The sequence below is a fragment of the Ptiloglossa arizonensis genome, chromosome 2, assembly GCF_051014685.1.
Source record: "Ptiloglossa arizonensis isolate GNS036 chromosome 2, iyPtiAriz1_principal, whole genome shotgun sequence".
In the NCBI taxonomy this organism is placed as follows: Eukaryota; Metazoa; Arthropoda; class Insecta; order Hymenoptera; family Colletidae; genus Ptiloglossa; species Ptiloglossa arizonensis.
The window spans coordinates 19,802,526-19,818,505 of NC_135049.1; positions in this window are offsets into that span (position 1 = coordinate 19,802,526).

Below are 15,980 nucleotides of genomic sequence, written 5' to 3' on the forward strand. Positions count from 1 at the left end.
GGGACGTTCGACCGTACAGACGAATCGAATTGAGAACATCTCGGTGAAAGAACGTGCAATCGTATTCAGCCACGAAACTAATAGGTCGATCGGTGAGTCGTACGATAAGACATGGAGATTCGACGTTTTATTTTTTTTTTAAAAGATGTAATAAAGTACTGTTCGACGAACACATGTGAAGCTTCGTGTAGATTCGTCCACTTGTTTGTATGTTTACGGTTGTTCAATATTCAAGTGTCGTGGTATTCTTTTACGATGGAAACAACGATCACAGTTGTTGAACAAGCTAGTAGTATGTAGAAGAATATTTTTTTCGTGAGTGTGTTTTAATCTTTGGTTTTGGTTTAGGTTTCGGTTAGGTATTCGGTACTGATTATTGACAATTTAGAAAAAGAATTATTTGAAAATTAATTATGTGTATTATTAAAAATTTAGGAAGTAAGTATTGCGGTGTTATTGTCAATCTCGAGAAGGAATCGTTGAAAATTGAATATTCCGGTGTTGTTCGCAATTAAGAAGATGAATTGTGTGAAAATTAAGTGTGTAGGAAAATTAACTATATCGACAGACAAGAATTGAGTCAAGGAAGTAAAAAAAAAAGAAAGGATAGGTTATTAATTAAACGTCAAGTTTCATTGAAACCATGAAGTCATTCATTGTTAATAGGCTTCCTGTTCCTCTTTGTGTGTGTACATACTAATTAATTCGTCAATTTACTCTCCCTTATCTGTTCCTTTTGTGGTCATTATTTTCAATATTTATTATATCTTCGTTAAGCAAGAGGTCAAAACAATTTTGTTTTATTGGATTCGTAACCTCACAATATTTACACATATTTAAATTCACCAGAACGTTTTACTATCACTTTACAATTTCAATACAAGGTTAACGTTTAAGTAAACCCCATCTTTCTTCCATATCTCAAGAAATCGTACCGAATAATTATTTAAATTATTCTTACATCCATCGTTGTCATTATTCAATCGATAAACGATTAATTGCTACTCAAATCGTACCTCTTTTACCACGATTATGAATTACTTTTACCTAATGTCTCACAGATCAACTGTCCCCGTGGTATCTCAGATTTCACGTTTAAAAACTAAAAATAATAATCGAAACAATCCGTACGAGCGTGTCCGTGTAAAGTCGGGTGTTCCTCGCCGCAAGATTGTACAATAAAAAAAAAAAAAAAAAAAAAAAAAGAGAAAAGAAATTTCACATCGAACGGAACCACGGTACGTGTAACGCTTTTCCGGTAGGAGCGTTGGAACTTTGAAAAAGTTCACCTTCGAAATTCGCGTGCAGAGAGCATACCTGGATTCTCGCACGGGCGCGATAACGCGCGCTCGCGAAACGTTAATATCGATTTCGATCGAACAAACTGAACCGACGATTCACGAGCGGTGTACACGAGCATTGAAATGCTTCCGCGGGTGAACACGACACGGCGCAACGTGGATGGAACGCGGCTAATGAACGTCTTCGAAGCGGGGAAAAATCCTCCTCGTCGGGACGAATATCCGCTGACAGCCGCAAGACGAGCCAGTGATTTATGGCTCGCTTTTAGATCGCGTGGATCTCCCCGGAGAGACATCCGAATTGAGGTTTAGAAAGCAAGACACTGGCACGAGCGGCTCGATTTTTCGTTCTTTTTATTCCTTTTTCCTTTTTTTTTTTTTTTTTGTAATAGCTCGGTGCACAGTACAATCGCCATGAGAACTGTTGCGGATACGTACTTACCCAGGAGGCAACTGGGATCGTGTTCGAGAAATTGTGTACGATAAAACCGGGAGAAATATTTGATACATCAATTTCTGAGATCTGCATCGTATAAAATGCATAACAGTGTGGCACCTATCTTGATCGCGATTATACTTCAACGTTGAACAGTCTCGACACGACCACGGTGTTGGCAATGCCGGAACACCGACCTTTCTTTTTCGTATCAGATGTTCACCTTTGTTTAATCCCTTATTTTGTACAAAAATGTTTTTTATCGCTCCGTTTATCGTGGATAACGAATCGCGCGGATCTAAAAAAAATCGTAGTTTTCTCGGCTAAGGATCGGTTTCCTTTTCGATTCTCTACGAATCTTTAGGAGTGATAGTACGATCATAAGATTACTCGATAATTGTACCGAAACTTGCAAGTCGCAATACTTATATTTTATAGAATTATCCATTGTCGTTATTTTAAGTTTTTATTTGTAGTAAAATTTTAGACTTCGATTCATCGATCTGCGAATTAAATGAGTAATTGATCTCCGTTTACTATCGTTGTCGAAATTTAACTCGAATAGTAGACAAAGAATAATTCGCAACGTTTCTTTCGATTAAAGTTCAATTTTCATTCGTTCATTGTGAAGTATCAGGTTTGTTGCGACGTACTGTCGGTGTCATCGTTTTTAAGAGACTTTCGATACGAATAATGACCATAGAGTCTAAAGAACGTTGAAATGAATCTTTTCGTTAGTCCCTCGATGATCGAGAAAAGTTTTTGTAACCGATTGAAACGGTTAGTGGTGTAGTTCGTGTAAAACATTCCATGCTCCACGAGTTTCAATTTGGTCACAGCGTAACGGATGCAGCAAAAAACATTTGTTTTGCACTTGACGAATGTGCAGTGACTGTTCGCACTTGTTCGACGATGGTTCGCAAAGTTTCGTGCTGGAAATTTCAGTCACGAAAACAATTCGCGAGAAGGACGTGAAAATTGCAATAAGCTCTGTTTTTAACGATAGATCCGCGGAGACGTGACACAAGTTCCAGGTAGATGGGAAACTGTCGTAAACAATTACGGAAAATATACAGTTCAATCTTAGTGCGTTCCCCGGGTCTTTTTCGACACATCAGGTACCAACGACATATTATTTTCCTAGAGAAAAACAAATTCGAATTGAAGTTATCGTAATGGATGCAACTGCATCCTCCTGCATTTCCACGATCCTCGTTACAATATAAAGTTAAAAATATAAATTCTGTACGTTCGGGAAATTTTTTCCGGAAAATTCTCAACTCTAAGAACAAGGTAAGTAATACGTAAGCTAACTTACACAACAATCTAATATTCCTTGATTCAAATTCTAATTTTTCTTTCCACAAGGACTCTTTCAGATCTCTTAAGGTAAGTTACACGTGAGCTAATTTCTTACGTGGCGATCTAATATTCCATAATTCAAATTCAAATTCAGATTTAAATTCAAATTCAAATTCCAATATCTGTTTCGCGAGAAACAGTTCGAAAATTGTCCATGTATTTTTTACTCGTTACTAGATATTTTTACTCCTATAATTCCATCCCATCGGATCGCACATATTCCATAATTCAAATTCAAGATTAAATTCAAATTCAAATTTAAATTCAAATTCAAATTCAAATTCAAATTCAAATATCTGCTCCGCGAGAAACAGTTCCAAAATTGTCCATGTATTTTTTACTCGTTACTGGATATTTTTACGCGCATAATTCCATCCCATCGGATCGCATATATTCCATAATTCAAATACAAAATTAAATTCAAATTTAAATTCAAATTCAAATTCAAATATCTGCTCCGCGAGAAACAGTTCCAAAATTGTCCATGTATTTTTTACTCATTACTGGATATTTTTACGCGCATAATTCCATCCCATCGGATCGCATATATTCCATAATTCAAATTCAAGATTAAATTCAAATTCAAATTTAAATTCAAATTCAAATTCAAATTCAAATATCTGTTCCGCGAGAAACAGTTCCAAAATTGTCCATGTATTTTTTACTCGTTACTGGATATTTTTACGCGCATAATTCCATCCCATCGGATCGCATATATTCCATAATTCAAATTTAAAATTAAATTCAAATTCAAATTCAAATTCAAATTCGAATTCAAATTCAAGATTAAATTCAAATTCAGATTTAAATTCAAATTCAAATATCTGCTCCGCGAGAAACAGTTCCAAAATTGTCCATGTATTTTTTCCTCGTAACTGGATATTTTTACGCGCATAATTCCATCCGATGGGATCGCACGTCTCATTGGACGATAATTCTCCGGCGATCGTATGCACGCGGGTCGACAGACGTTAGCGAAATGGAAGCGAGAGTCGCGGCGACGAGTTACTCGAAAGAGGTGAAAGTCCATAGCCACACCATAACCGACGGTGCCGCCATTCAACCCGTGGAGCAACGTCGTTGACTGGAACGAGCCGAAGTCCAGCCGCGACTGGACTCGCTCCACCGGCTCGCGAAGTAGCGTAGATGAGGATTCCGCTAACTTACTCATGGTACCGCTAGTCCACGGTTATTCCGAGTCTGTGCACGGCACGTCTGCGCCGCCAGATCGCCATGTTGCTGCTTCGCGCTGCGTGGCTTCCGGGTTTTCCCTTTCCGGCTCGTGACTCACGCGTGAGTTAGCGATGGGGCCGATACGATCGATGATACTCGCGCGATTCGATAACGAAACACTGGGTGTTCAGCAGGGGCACTTTTTCTCACCATTTTTTGATACAATTGTTATCCATGACGAAACACAGGGTGTTTAGTATGTAAGGGTACTTTTTGTTACCATTTTTCGGTATAGTCGATGTTCCATGACAAAACACAGGGTGTTTAGTACGTAAGGGTACTTTTTGTTACCATTTTTCGGTATAGTCGATGTTCCATGACGAAACACAGGGTGTTTAGTATGTAAGGGCACTTTTTGTCATCATTTTTTTATATAGTTGTTGTCCATGACGAAACACAGGGTGTAAGGTACTTAAGGGTACTTTTTGTTACCATTTTTCGAGATAGTTGTTGTTGATGACGAAACACAGGGTGTTTAGTACATAGGGGCACTTTTTGTCACCATTTTTTGATACAATTGTTGTCCATGACGAAACACAGGGTGTTTAGTATGTAAGGGTACTTTTTGTCACCATTTTTCGAGATAGATGTTATCGATGATGAAACACAGGATGTTTAGTATGTAAGGGAACTTTTTGTTACCATTTTTCAAAATAGATGTTGTTGATGACGAAATACAGGGTTTTTAGTACATAAGGGTACTCTTTATCACCATTTTTCGGTATAGTCGTTGTCCACGACGAAACACAGGGTGTTTAGTACATAAGGGCACTCTTTGTCACCATTTATCGGTATAGTGGTTGGTTTGGTTTGTGGAGCGATCGTTGTTTACATTGAACATCGACAATTCGTTCCGAAGCGTTTAACACCTCAACCGGGGATGTTCTATGGGTAAATTTGATGGGGTAAGTACCTCGAAATGAGATCGATACGACGATGCTGATGATCGAAGCAGAAATGACTATCCTCCAGTTGTATTGATCGCGATTTACAAAATTTGTAAATGGATTCAAAAATCGACCGATCCGCAACTTTGGGATCTGTGAATATCGAGAAGTTCTAAAAATTAATTACTTAAAAAAAAGAGCGTTGAGTGTGTTCCAAGAAAGTTAATCTTTGTTGTTCAACTGCGAGTATTATTGCAATGCTTGGAAATTTCTTTCGAGAGTTTTATCTAAACGCTTTTGCAAAAGAAAGTAGCACCCTTGAAAAGAAAACACCCTGTATTTTATGAGAACTGAAAGTTACTTGTAAGATCACATAAATGTAACATTTCATTGGTAATTTATTCGATCGAACGATTAAATGAATCAATTTTCGATCAACGTAAAATAATATTTCACTCTACAATGTATACTGTAATTTTAATTTAACCTACAACGGGTTAAAAGTTTATCTTTTATTCCTTGTTCAAAATTTGTACCTAGAAGGACTGTTCGTCTTTCTTCGAGTCACGTTCGAAAATCGAGACCACGAATTATCAATAAGCGAAGCACGGGAAGAAAATTTTTTCTCGACACTGGTCGAAAGCAAACGTACCGCTGAAAGAGGATTATTAATGGTATACTATTGGAACGACGTTCGTCCAGCCAGGATTTTATTTTCATAGGTATTCTTGGAAACGTTAGAGAAGTGTACCACGAATTTCCAGGTACTCGATCGCTGCGCGAAATATTCGAACGTAACGAGTTCGTCGAATTCGCGGTGAAACCTTTCTTAGAATTCCAATACCGTGGAAATTAAATTGTACAAAAACGATGTACTCTGGAAAGAAGAAAAAAAGGAAATAAAATCACTCCTTAATTAAGAACACGATACCACGAGTAACGGAAATGTAAACACTGGGTCGGTCGATGTTTGCCCACATGCAGGCTGTTGAATGATTGAAATATTCATTTCAAGACCGGTCTTTCTTTCTTTCTTCGTGATATATATTTTCATACAATACGAGTTTCGAATGAAAGTTTCGCAGATCTGTGTGTACTCCTTTTTGAAAGGAATCATTCATTTTATCCAGTCGTAGGCATTACGAATGACCGAAACATTCTCTCCAGAACCGATTTCTCTTCCTCCGTAGAATAAATTTCTATACAATATCTATAGAATTGATCATCAAAATCGAATCGAAGTTAATCGTGACCATACGTGCTTCTTTCTCAAAAAAGAAAAAACCGATTCAACGCCCCTTTATGCAAGTACCTACACGTACGAAATACGCATAAGGACAGTAATAGACAGATAATACACAATCGTACAGAAATCCCGAATTTGATTAAAATTTCACCGCTTTCAAAAATCGTGATTATTTGTACAAGAGGTGTTGCACGTAAATATTTCCGATACCATCGTGTCTAGTTCAAAGAACCTCGACGATCGAACGAGATAATCTAACCGCAGATCCCGCTATAGTTACTCACGGTACCGCTAGCCCCAAGGTTATTCGCATCCCACATGACGCATACTGTGTATCATCATGGTGCCCCATGCACACCGGGCGCCCGGTTTTCCCTTTTACCGTTCCCTCCGTGAGATCCCACGAGGGTGAAAGTGTGATCGACGCGTTATTGAAACCGGGAAAGTGACACGCTATTTTCTTCTCCTCTTCTCGCACTTCGTCGTCGTCTCTCTTTTCCTCTCTCTCTCTCTCTCTCTCTCTCTCTCTCTCTCTCTCTCTCTCTCTCTCTCTCTCTCTCTCTCTCTCTCTTTCACACTCTCTCTCACTCTCTTTTTTTAACCAACTTACGTGTACCGCGTTTAATGGCTCGTGCGGCGAAAGGGTGGCTGTTCGATCAACGAAGGGACGAAATCGATACAAAACCGAGGGGATGAATGTTATTTGCAACCGACGAATCATCCGATATTAATACCATCGTCCAAAAAATTAACAACCTTTTCGTACAATTCACGCTCCTGGTGAATTTAAACGTTCTAAACACGATCCCAATTGGAATAAATTTCGATTCTTCTTCGACGATTCAAGTATGCATTTATTGATACGATGATAAAACAAACTATTTGTTACGAATAATATATGAATAATGGCACGTAAAACATTCACATAATGGTATACACTCTTGGTGTTTTCCTCCTATTTTTTTGTCCGTTATTTTTCACTCTTTACCGCATTCTTTGCGTTTTCTATGTAAAAAGAAAAATAAATAAATAGTGATTATATGTTTTCTACATACATTTGCCGATTACTTTTCGTTGCTACTTACCTGTTGCTTGGATCGTTCTCTTTGAAGTGGATAAAGAATATTACAAAATTTCGTAATAAATCCTACCTATTCTTTGACAATCCAACCTACATTCACCTGAATTGTACAATTGCTCGGATTCAAGTAAAACGTGACTCGAACGAAACATTTATTTCAACCTATTAGTCTTAAAAAAAAAAGAAAAAATGATTCAACACATATTGTCACTAATGGTAAAATCAGGACACGACTCATGGAATCGAGATCAGGATCGACCTGTACGCTGTGAGGACCACCGAGCACGCCGATAAGACCGCCACGAAGCCTAAACACCGGGATCACCGATAAACGAAAATCATGTATATAAGCCGCTGTCCTCTGAATAAAAATTCATTGATTGTTCCAACTTAGCAAGCGTGAATCTCTTGATTATTACGCCGGTTCGCCGTTATACATTCTACGGAAATATTTCGTTAAAACAGCCACTTTTGCTAATCGACATACTCTCTACGGAGGTATTCGCCTAAGCAGTGAATTTCGGTATTTATTCAATTATTCCACGGAGCGAAGAATACGTTAAACCGTTTTCATTTAAGTATTAGGTGGACCGGAAAGTAATGTCGTTTCTGCGCATTTCACTATTTGATTGTCATTTGTCAGCTCATTGTGTACATTAAAGTCGTAGCAAAGACATTCTGAGGTTATAGTGACTTGTTTAGTTGTAAATAATTAAATTTAAAATTTTTCTTTACAATTTTGGGTGAAATGGCCAGCCAAATACCAGAAGAGGTACATATCCGGCATTGCATGCTTTTTGAGTTTCGCAAGGGTAGTAACGCAACAGTTGCTACCAAAAACATTTGCGATGTTTATCCAAATGCATTAGACGTTCGTAAATGCCAAAGGTGGTTTTTCAAGTTCAAATCCGGTAATTTTGATCTTTCCGACTCGTATCGATCAGGAAGACCAACAACGTTAGACAATGACGTGTTAAGTGCGGAAGTGGAAGCAAATCCGTGTCAGACAATCGAGGAATTGTCAAACAGTCTTAACCAACCTTGGTCGACCATCCAAGAACAGTTGCAGCAGATTGGGAAAGTAAGCAGAGCAGGTGTTTGGGTCCCGCATAATCTATCCGAAGAGAACAAGGCTAACCGATCCACCACATGCAACTTATTGCTTCAACGGCACAATACAGAAGCGTTTTTTGATCGCTTGATCACCGGAGATGAAAAGTGGGTTCTTTATGATTATCCAAAACGCAAAAGGCAGTGGCTCTCTCCAAATGAATCGCCACAAAGTACTGCTAAGCCAGGTTTACACCCCAAAAAGGCCCTTTTGTGTGTTTGGTGGAGTATTCGCGGCGTTGTTCATTTTGAAGTGCTGAAACCTGGACAGACTGTGAATGCAGACCTTTACTGTGAACAATTAGATCGTGTAAATAAATCTTTAATTGAAAAGTGGCCAGCGATTGTCAACAGAAAAGGCGTTATTCTGCAACACGATAATGCAAGACCGCACTGCGCAAGACGAACCTTGGCAAAAATTAATGAATTGGGGTGGGAGGTACTGCCTCACCCACCATACTCGCCCGATGTTGCACCATCGGATTTCCATTTATTCCGATCGCTTCAACACTTTCTAAGTGGCAAAAGATTTGCAAATTTGGATGATATTCAAAATGCCATCTCTGTATATTTTGCTCAAAAACCAATTGATTTTTATCGATCCGGCATTGAAAATTTGCACACTAGATGGCAAAAGGTTGTTGATAATGAGGGTGATTATATCATTGATTAAAAATAAAAACTCGTTAAAAATTTATGTGTTTGAATTTAATGTAAGGAAACGACATTACTTTCCGGTCCCCCTAATATTTCTGTTACGATCCCGTGCATTTTAGTACGCGAGTGAAAGAAACTCTACTGTTTATATTTTTGTTCGTCGCCCCGATACGGTCCCGTGACAACGCGATCTTCTAGTCGAATAGTTGATCGTGCTAATACACGTGTCCCGTGATCGTAGGCGTGATCCTCGCTTCGAGTGTCACGTCCCTCGAGCGCCGATGCGAATCAACCTTTAATCGAACGATTGTAATTTCTCCCGGGCAATGTTCGGTGATTTCTTACCGCCGCGGAAAGGAAAATGAAATTCTCAGGTGCACTCGATACCCGGGGTCGGTGGCCCCGTTGCATCGCGTTGAAAGTTCTTTTCAAGTTCGTAATTACAAAAGAGACGGAGCCGTCCGTAAAGGACAAACGACGAGACAGAGAGAAAGATGGTACAGCGAGAAAGGGACACGGTACCGGCCATAGATCGTTTCTATGCCGGTGGATTCATAGAGGAAGACAAAGGAGACACCGATAAAGCGCTGATGACACGACGTAATCTAAAGTCACGAATTATCCGGCATGCATAATGCACGATCGCGGGGCTACTGCAACATTCATGCGAAGCTGCGTGAGTCGTGGCCGCGTGCGGTTGAATTTTCGCGATTCTGAATTTCAATGAAACCCCTTAACAATGCCCCGATTCGCTCGCGATCGTCCAGAGGTGTGAGCCGTACCCGCTCGAAGAGAATTCGCGAGTGTTGCAAACAGCCTCGAAATCTGCCGGAACATGCTCGATTCTTACAATTCGCGTAACGTATCGAGAATCGAGATCCTCGTGTTGTCGATACGCGAGACACGCTCGGGGGAAATTTTTCGAAAAGTCGAGATGGATTTTACTTTCGAACGAAAGAAACGATAACGCGACGGTGCAACAATGTGGTAATTGTTTTTATCGATAACCGGTGCGATGACACGGTTGCATGGATGACTTAATGGTACGAAAGTGAGCGATACGGTTTGAAAGAGAACAATTGAAAACGGAGTGTGTAACGAGTATTGTAAGAGAGAGTGCACGTGTGTAGGGAACTGTGTAGAGTACACGTGTGTAGAGAACTTATATTATTAGGTTTTTCGGAAAGTAATTTCCTTTTCCAAAATGGAGAATATATAATTTAATCAAATGTTTACACACTTGACAAAAATCGTGTTTCATTTACACCAAAATAAAACGAAGTGACTTTCCGAACAACCCAATGTTTCCTCGTTTTTGTGCTACATTGTTTGTTAATTAAACGTGGGTATCCAATTGATCCACTCGAGTGCAAAACGTGACTATAATCGACACCGAATTACTAAGTTCAAACCAAGTCACCACGATCACAATGATCATTTCCAAGCAACGTTGATTAAAATAATTTCAAAATTAAAACACATTGTACAGATACCGACAATTCGGTCGTAACGTAACGTAAACGGTGTGTACGTTAATTCGCATTGCAAATTTTGCTTTTCAGTGCGAAGAAGCCCGATGGTGCAACATCGATACCATTTGTATCCATACCCGAAACGTACAATTAGGAAACCAACAGTAACATTTACTACGACCAGTAGTCAAGTTTCGAGTCGAAATGCTGCGTACGAATATTTAAAAGAAGCACACCGGAACGTTGCTAAATAAAATAACTTGGAACCGAAACGCGACCGTAGAGGGACCGATAATTCTGAACCGTGTGTATCGCGTTGGTTTGATTACGGGGACTGTGACTTCCCAACAACGAAGGGTTCATTACACGCCCATTGGTCGCCAAATGAACTCGTAGGTCATCCATCTCTCCGTGATTCGAAAACTGACCGCCTGAAATCTCGTTCGGGTCTGCGTCCACCCACACCCACGTACACACGATGTACACGTACCGAGCCCGTTTTCGATTAACGGCCGCACGTTTCCATCGACGAGATATCGCGTGTCGGCCGGCTCGCGTGCATTCCGTACGCGCCGAAAGACCTTAAGTGCCGCGTATCGACGCCCTGTTACGAGGGCGAGGTTCCTGAAGGGTCCTCGAAGACGCACAGGGACGACGACGGTTTCGTGCATTCCTTCCAGTCGGTCCAGAGCACGCGCGGGGAGAGAAACGGGAGAGAGAACACCATGGGGTAGAAAGCCGGACGAAAGTGTTTTTACACGCGGGAGGTCCTGAAAGCTTAAAAAAGAGCGCGTAGGGAGAGCTCGCGAGCGCGAGACGCGTATTTCGAATTTCCAACCGGAGCCGTGCTCTCTACGTGGCTCGTAATTATTCACGTGACGCGGGCTGCGTGACGAGAGAATCGCGCGATAATGAATGACGCCCGTTCGATCGTGTCCGATCGCAATTTGTAAATCGTACGCTCGATACGAACCAACCGGACAGATACTTGGGACGGGTTCGCGGAAAGAAAACCAAGCGAGAATTTATTAACCGGTATACTCTACGATTTACAAACAAGGGATCCGATTCGACGTGATCCGCCAACCTCTCGACTCGAATTTCATTCGACACTATTCGTTCAATTGAGTTTTATAGAAGATGAATTTTGTTTTGTAAGATTTGTGAAAATAAAGAGTTCTTGTTAAATTAACTTGTTAAATTATTCTCGACGATGGTAACAAAACACGTTCGAAGTAATATTTTCAGATATTTGAAATACTTTCTACAATCTTTATTTAATCTTCATTTTGAACTGATAGTAATACGCGTTTGTGTAGAAATATGTATCACTTAATTTAGAATGAATTTGTAAATTATTATATATTATTCTACGGTATTAATTATATCTGTATAGATGTTTCGCGCGTAATGAACGCAAGAAACGTATGAATACAATTCGGTTAGCCGTATACCCAAATAACAACAAAGCGTGTAATATTAATACTTACTATACTGTACGGATTTGAAATTGATATTCGACGAAGTGACTCGGGCCGAAGCTACAACCGGACTGGTGAGAGTACGGTAACCGAATGACGAGTTTCAAACGAACTCTGGTCGACGTCTGATGCTTTGGTCGCTCGAGACCGCTTCGCAGTTTGTAAATGACGCCACGACTACCCTTCTGCATCTCGTATACTCGAACGGACACTTTTGCGTCAATTTAGAATAACACTCTTTCTCTTTTATTTCAACGTTCACTCTCTCCTCTCCGTTATCTGGATCTTTCGATTCACTTCAAAGCTAACGCGAAGCGATGAGACAACAATAGAATTTACCTCTCTATGATCTCGACCGAACAAAATATTTGGCGAAAAGGCGAGTAAAAATACAACTGAACCGAACTGTTCGAGTATTTAAAAATTTGTCAGAACCAAAGGATAGCATTGGTCAAAGTTTAGTACACCAGTGCTCTCGAGCATGAATCAGGATTCGTTGACGAAGAGAGCTAGGATGACATAGCGTTCGGATAACGATGTCCCGATGACTAAGGAAAAGTTTCAGTAGGAAAGGAAATATTTAGTTAGAAGCTTCGGGAGCATTATTTCGATGCAGAAATTAACTACACGTGTTTCTAATTCGAACACGAAACAATTTCTTCCGAAACGCAATCCTACGAATTTCGTAAGATATTCGTTAAAACACAGGAGAGAAATATTAATTGCGTGCAAGATTCTCGGTGAACGAGGAACAAAGACACGTGTCTGTACAACGATAATGCAATTAATCAGCAAACGTGTTCCTCGTCTGTTCGAATGTAGACTTCGGAAAGCCTTTTCTCACGATTAGCAGTCATTGATAGCGAACGTGCAGATCGCCTATTATTGCCTCGATGTGTTCCAATCGCGATAGCAATCAATAATAAGACCACCATCGTGTGTTTTGATATCTTCGAGACAGGATTCGGGATCGATTCGTGCGGAAATCGAATTAAAAATCAAATCCGAGAAACGAAGTGTCTAACGATCGGGACGATGATCTTTCGAACCACGAGAGTAAATGGAACCAGCGATCCGATCGAATTATGAACAGTTACGAAACGACACGGTTGAAAGTTATCAAACTATTATCAAATTATTAATCTGGATAAAATTTTCGTTTCACCTTTGAAATTTTAAATAAATCGAGATTGTATCGAAGCCAATTCGACGCGAAATTCTCGCACAGAGAGCACAGAAAAAGTGTAGAAAAATTGTACACTTTTAACTTTGTGAATTTTAAAATTGTAGAATTTCATGCAAGGTGTGGAAAACTGGTTTGCAATTTTCTTCGAAACATTCTGAATTTGTTCCCATAGTTGCTTAAAATTTGCTTTAAATTTGATTATCTTTCGACATTTTTGAAGTTTCTCCAGAGAATTTGGAAGTTTTATCCAAAAGGATAAAATCTTTTATCGCAAGCATCGAAAATCACGATTAAACGATCGATCGATGAACATCGGTACCGGTGGTAAAGTCGAACGAAGAAGTCGAACCGTTTGTTGGTATTGTGTATTGTTGGTTATCCAGCTTAGCAATGATTCTCCTCATCGATGTTTCGAACTCTTCCCGGTGTTGCAAGCTTCATCTACATTTCATTTTACACGACCTATTGGCCAACCGCACGATGCTCGAACGGGACTTCTGATATTTAGTCTGCACGAGTTTCGCAACGCATTGTGAAGCATCGTCGTGCAGTTGCAACGTACGGAATTGAATTAATTGCGAGCGTACCGATTCTTTTTCGGACACGCGCGTCCCCTCGACACTGCGATTTATCGTTTAATCGGGGAATTAAATGAAACGCGTTTAGCTCGTGCTGCCTGCGATAACAAGTTCCCCGTCAATTACGTTTTTCCGTGGAAAAAACAAGCCATTTCCTGTTTACGGATGGCAAACCTTTCGGAATGTCCGTGTGAAACTATCGGTGCTAATATTAACCACTGATTTTTAGTATACATTAACATTAATATTAGACAGAACCAGTCACGGTAAATAAGCATTTTTATATAACATTTTTTGAGTTTGTGAAAGAAATATTGTAAAATGTTCGTGTTATCGGTTCTTATTGAATTTTTTACAAGTGAACGAAAGTAAAGAAAAAAAAATACCGAAGAGACGAAAGTTCTATTAGTTTTCGCACGAAATACTTGAATGAATTTTCAATATTTTCAATATACTTGAAAAGTGTCGAAGAGTGGAATTTTTCTATTTTTCGTACGAGAACCCATCAATTTAAAAAATTTTCAATATATTTGAACAGTTTTGGAGAGTAAAATTTCGCTGTTTTTCTTCATAAGGGAACCTGTGAATTTTTAAAATTTAAAATACACTTGGAATTATCAAGGGATCTTTTAATTAAAAAATTACTGCTTTGTACGTTTTCGTATGGAATATCGTGCTCTTTTTTCAAATACGATCTTGTGCTTGATGCGAAACGTATTCAATGACCCCCGATAATGTAAAATCTTAAGCCCGAATATTCGCACAGAGAATGTGAAAACGTACGCCTCGATCCCACTGTAAACAGGTAGACTCTGATAACTCTGATTACCAGACATAGCTGAACGTCTGGTACAGTACCGAAGAAATTGCGATAGTTTCGAGCAATTCGCTAGGGGCGTACATCGCGATAGTGTATCGCGATTAGAGGTAAACTTTTCGAGTCATCTAGCTGTTCGTGGGGGAAAAATTCGCTTGTCACGGACTCGTTCTGCGTTGCGAAACTTTAATGATAAATCGAATCGTCGAGTGAAACGACTCGGGAAGCGTAACATTAAAACATTCCCGTTAGAACGTTTTATCTTGCGACAGTGATTCGTTCACCCGAAACGCCAATTAAAATTAATTGTAGCAATAATGGTGACCTTGTACCTCGACGAATCTGCATAGCGTTCGAAGTAAACGGTGTTCGATGGAAGGACAATCGAGTTGGTAGAATCGAAGTAAAGTGAAAGAAACGTTCCTATTTTGGACAATCGTGAATGGCGGTATTTTAACGCTGAACAATTATGAAATTATATAGTTGGTTTATTCCAATTATACATGAAACGATACAACGACGAAAATGGAGTAATGGTAAAACTTGGGTAAATTATTTGCACGGAACACCTGCGCAACACGCGTCGCGAAGTCTGTTGTTACTCGCCTAACACGAAAGTCAACCGTACGCTGTAATAAAAAAAAAAAAATACGCTACTCCTTGAATCTTGCTCGATAAAATCTACGTATATTTGGTAAATATAAAGTTCGAAGGGAAGAACACTTTGTATTTTACTTCACCGTTACCATTTCCTCGGGTTTGAAACATCTAATTCGGTGTTATCTATTCTCGATACGATTCTGGAAACTTTTATGCAGATTTCGGGAACAGGAACGATACTTTCGCCACGGAGATCCGCGTGTGACGTTTCTTATTATCCGATGATCTCACGTATTGATATAACACGTGTTTAAAACACGCAGCAAGCAAGCTAAGGGGACCAATTCTGTGTACGAGGTCGACAACCGCGATGCTTCGTTGAACGTCTAACCGTACCCATTCGCTGATCCTAAGTCAACGAAAGTATTATATTATCAGCCACGTAACAAGGAATAAAATAAAATAGCCGATAAACCGGCCGTTCGGATATTAGTTACGAGGAAGGTTGTACACTCGACGGACAAATGGAACTT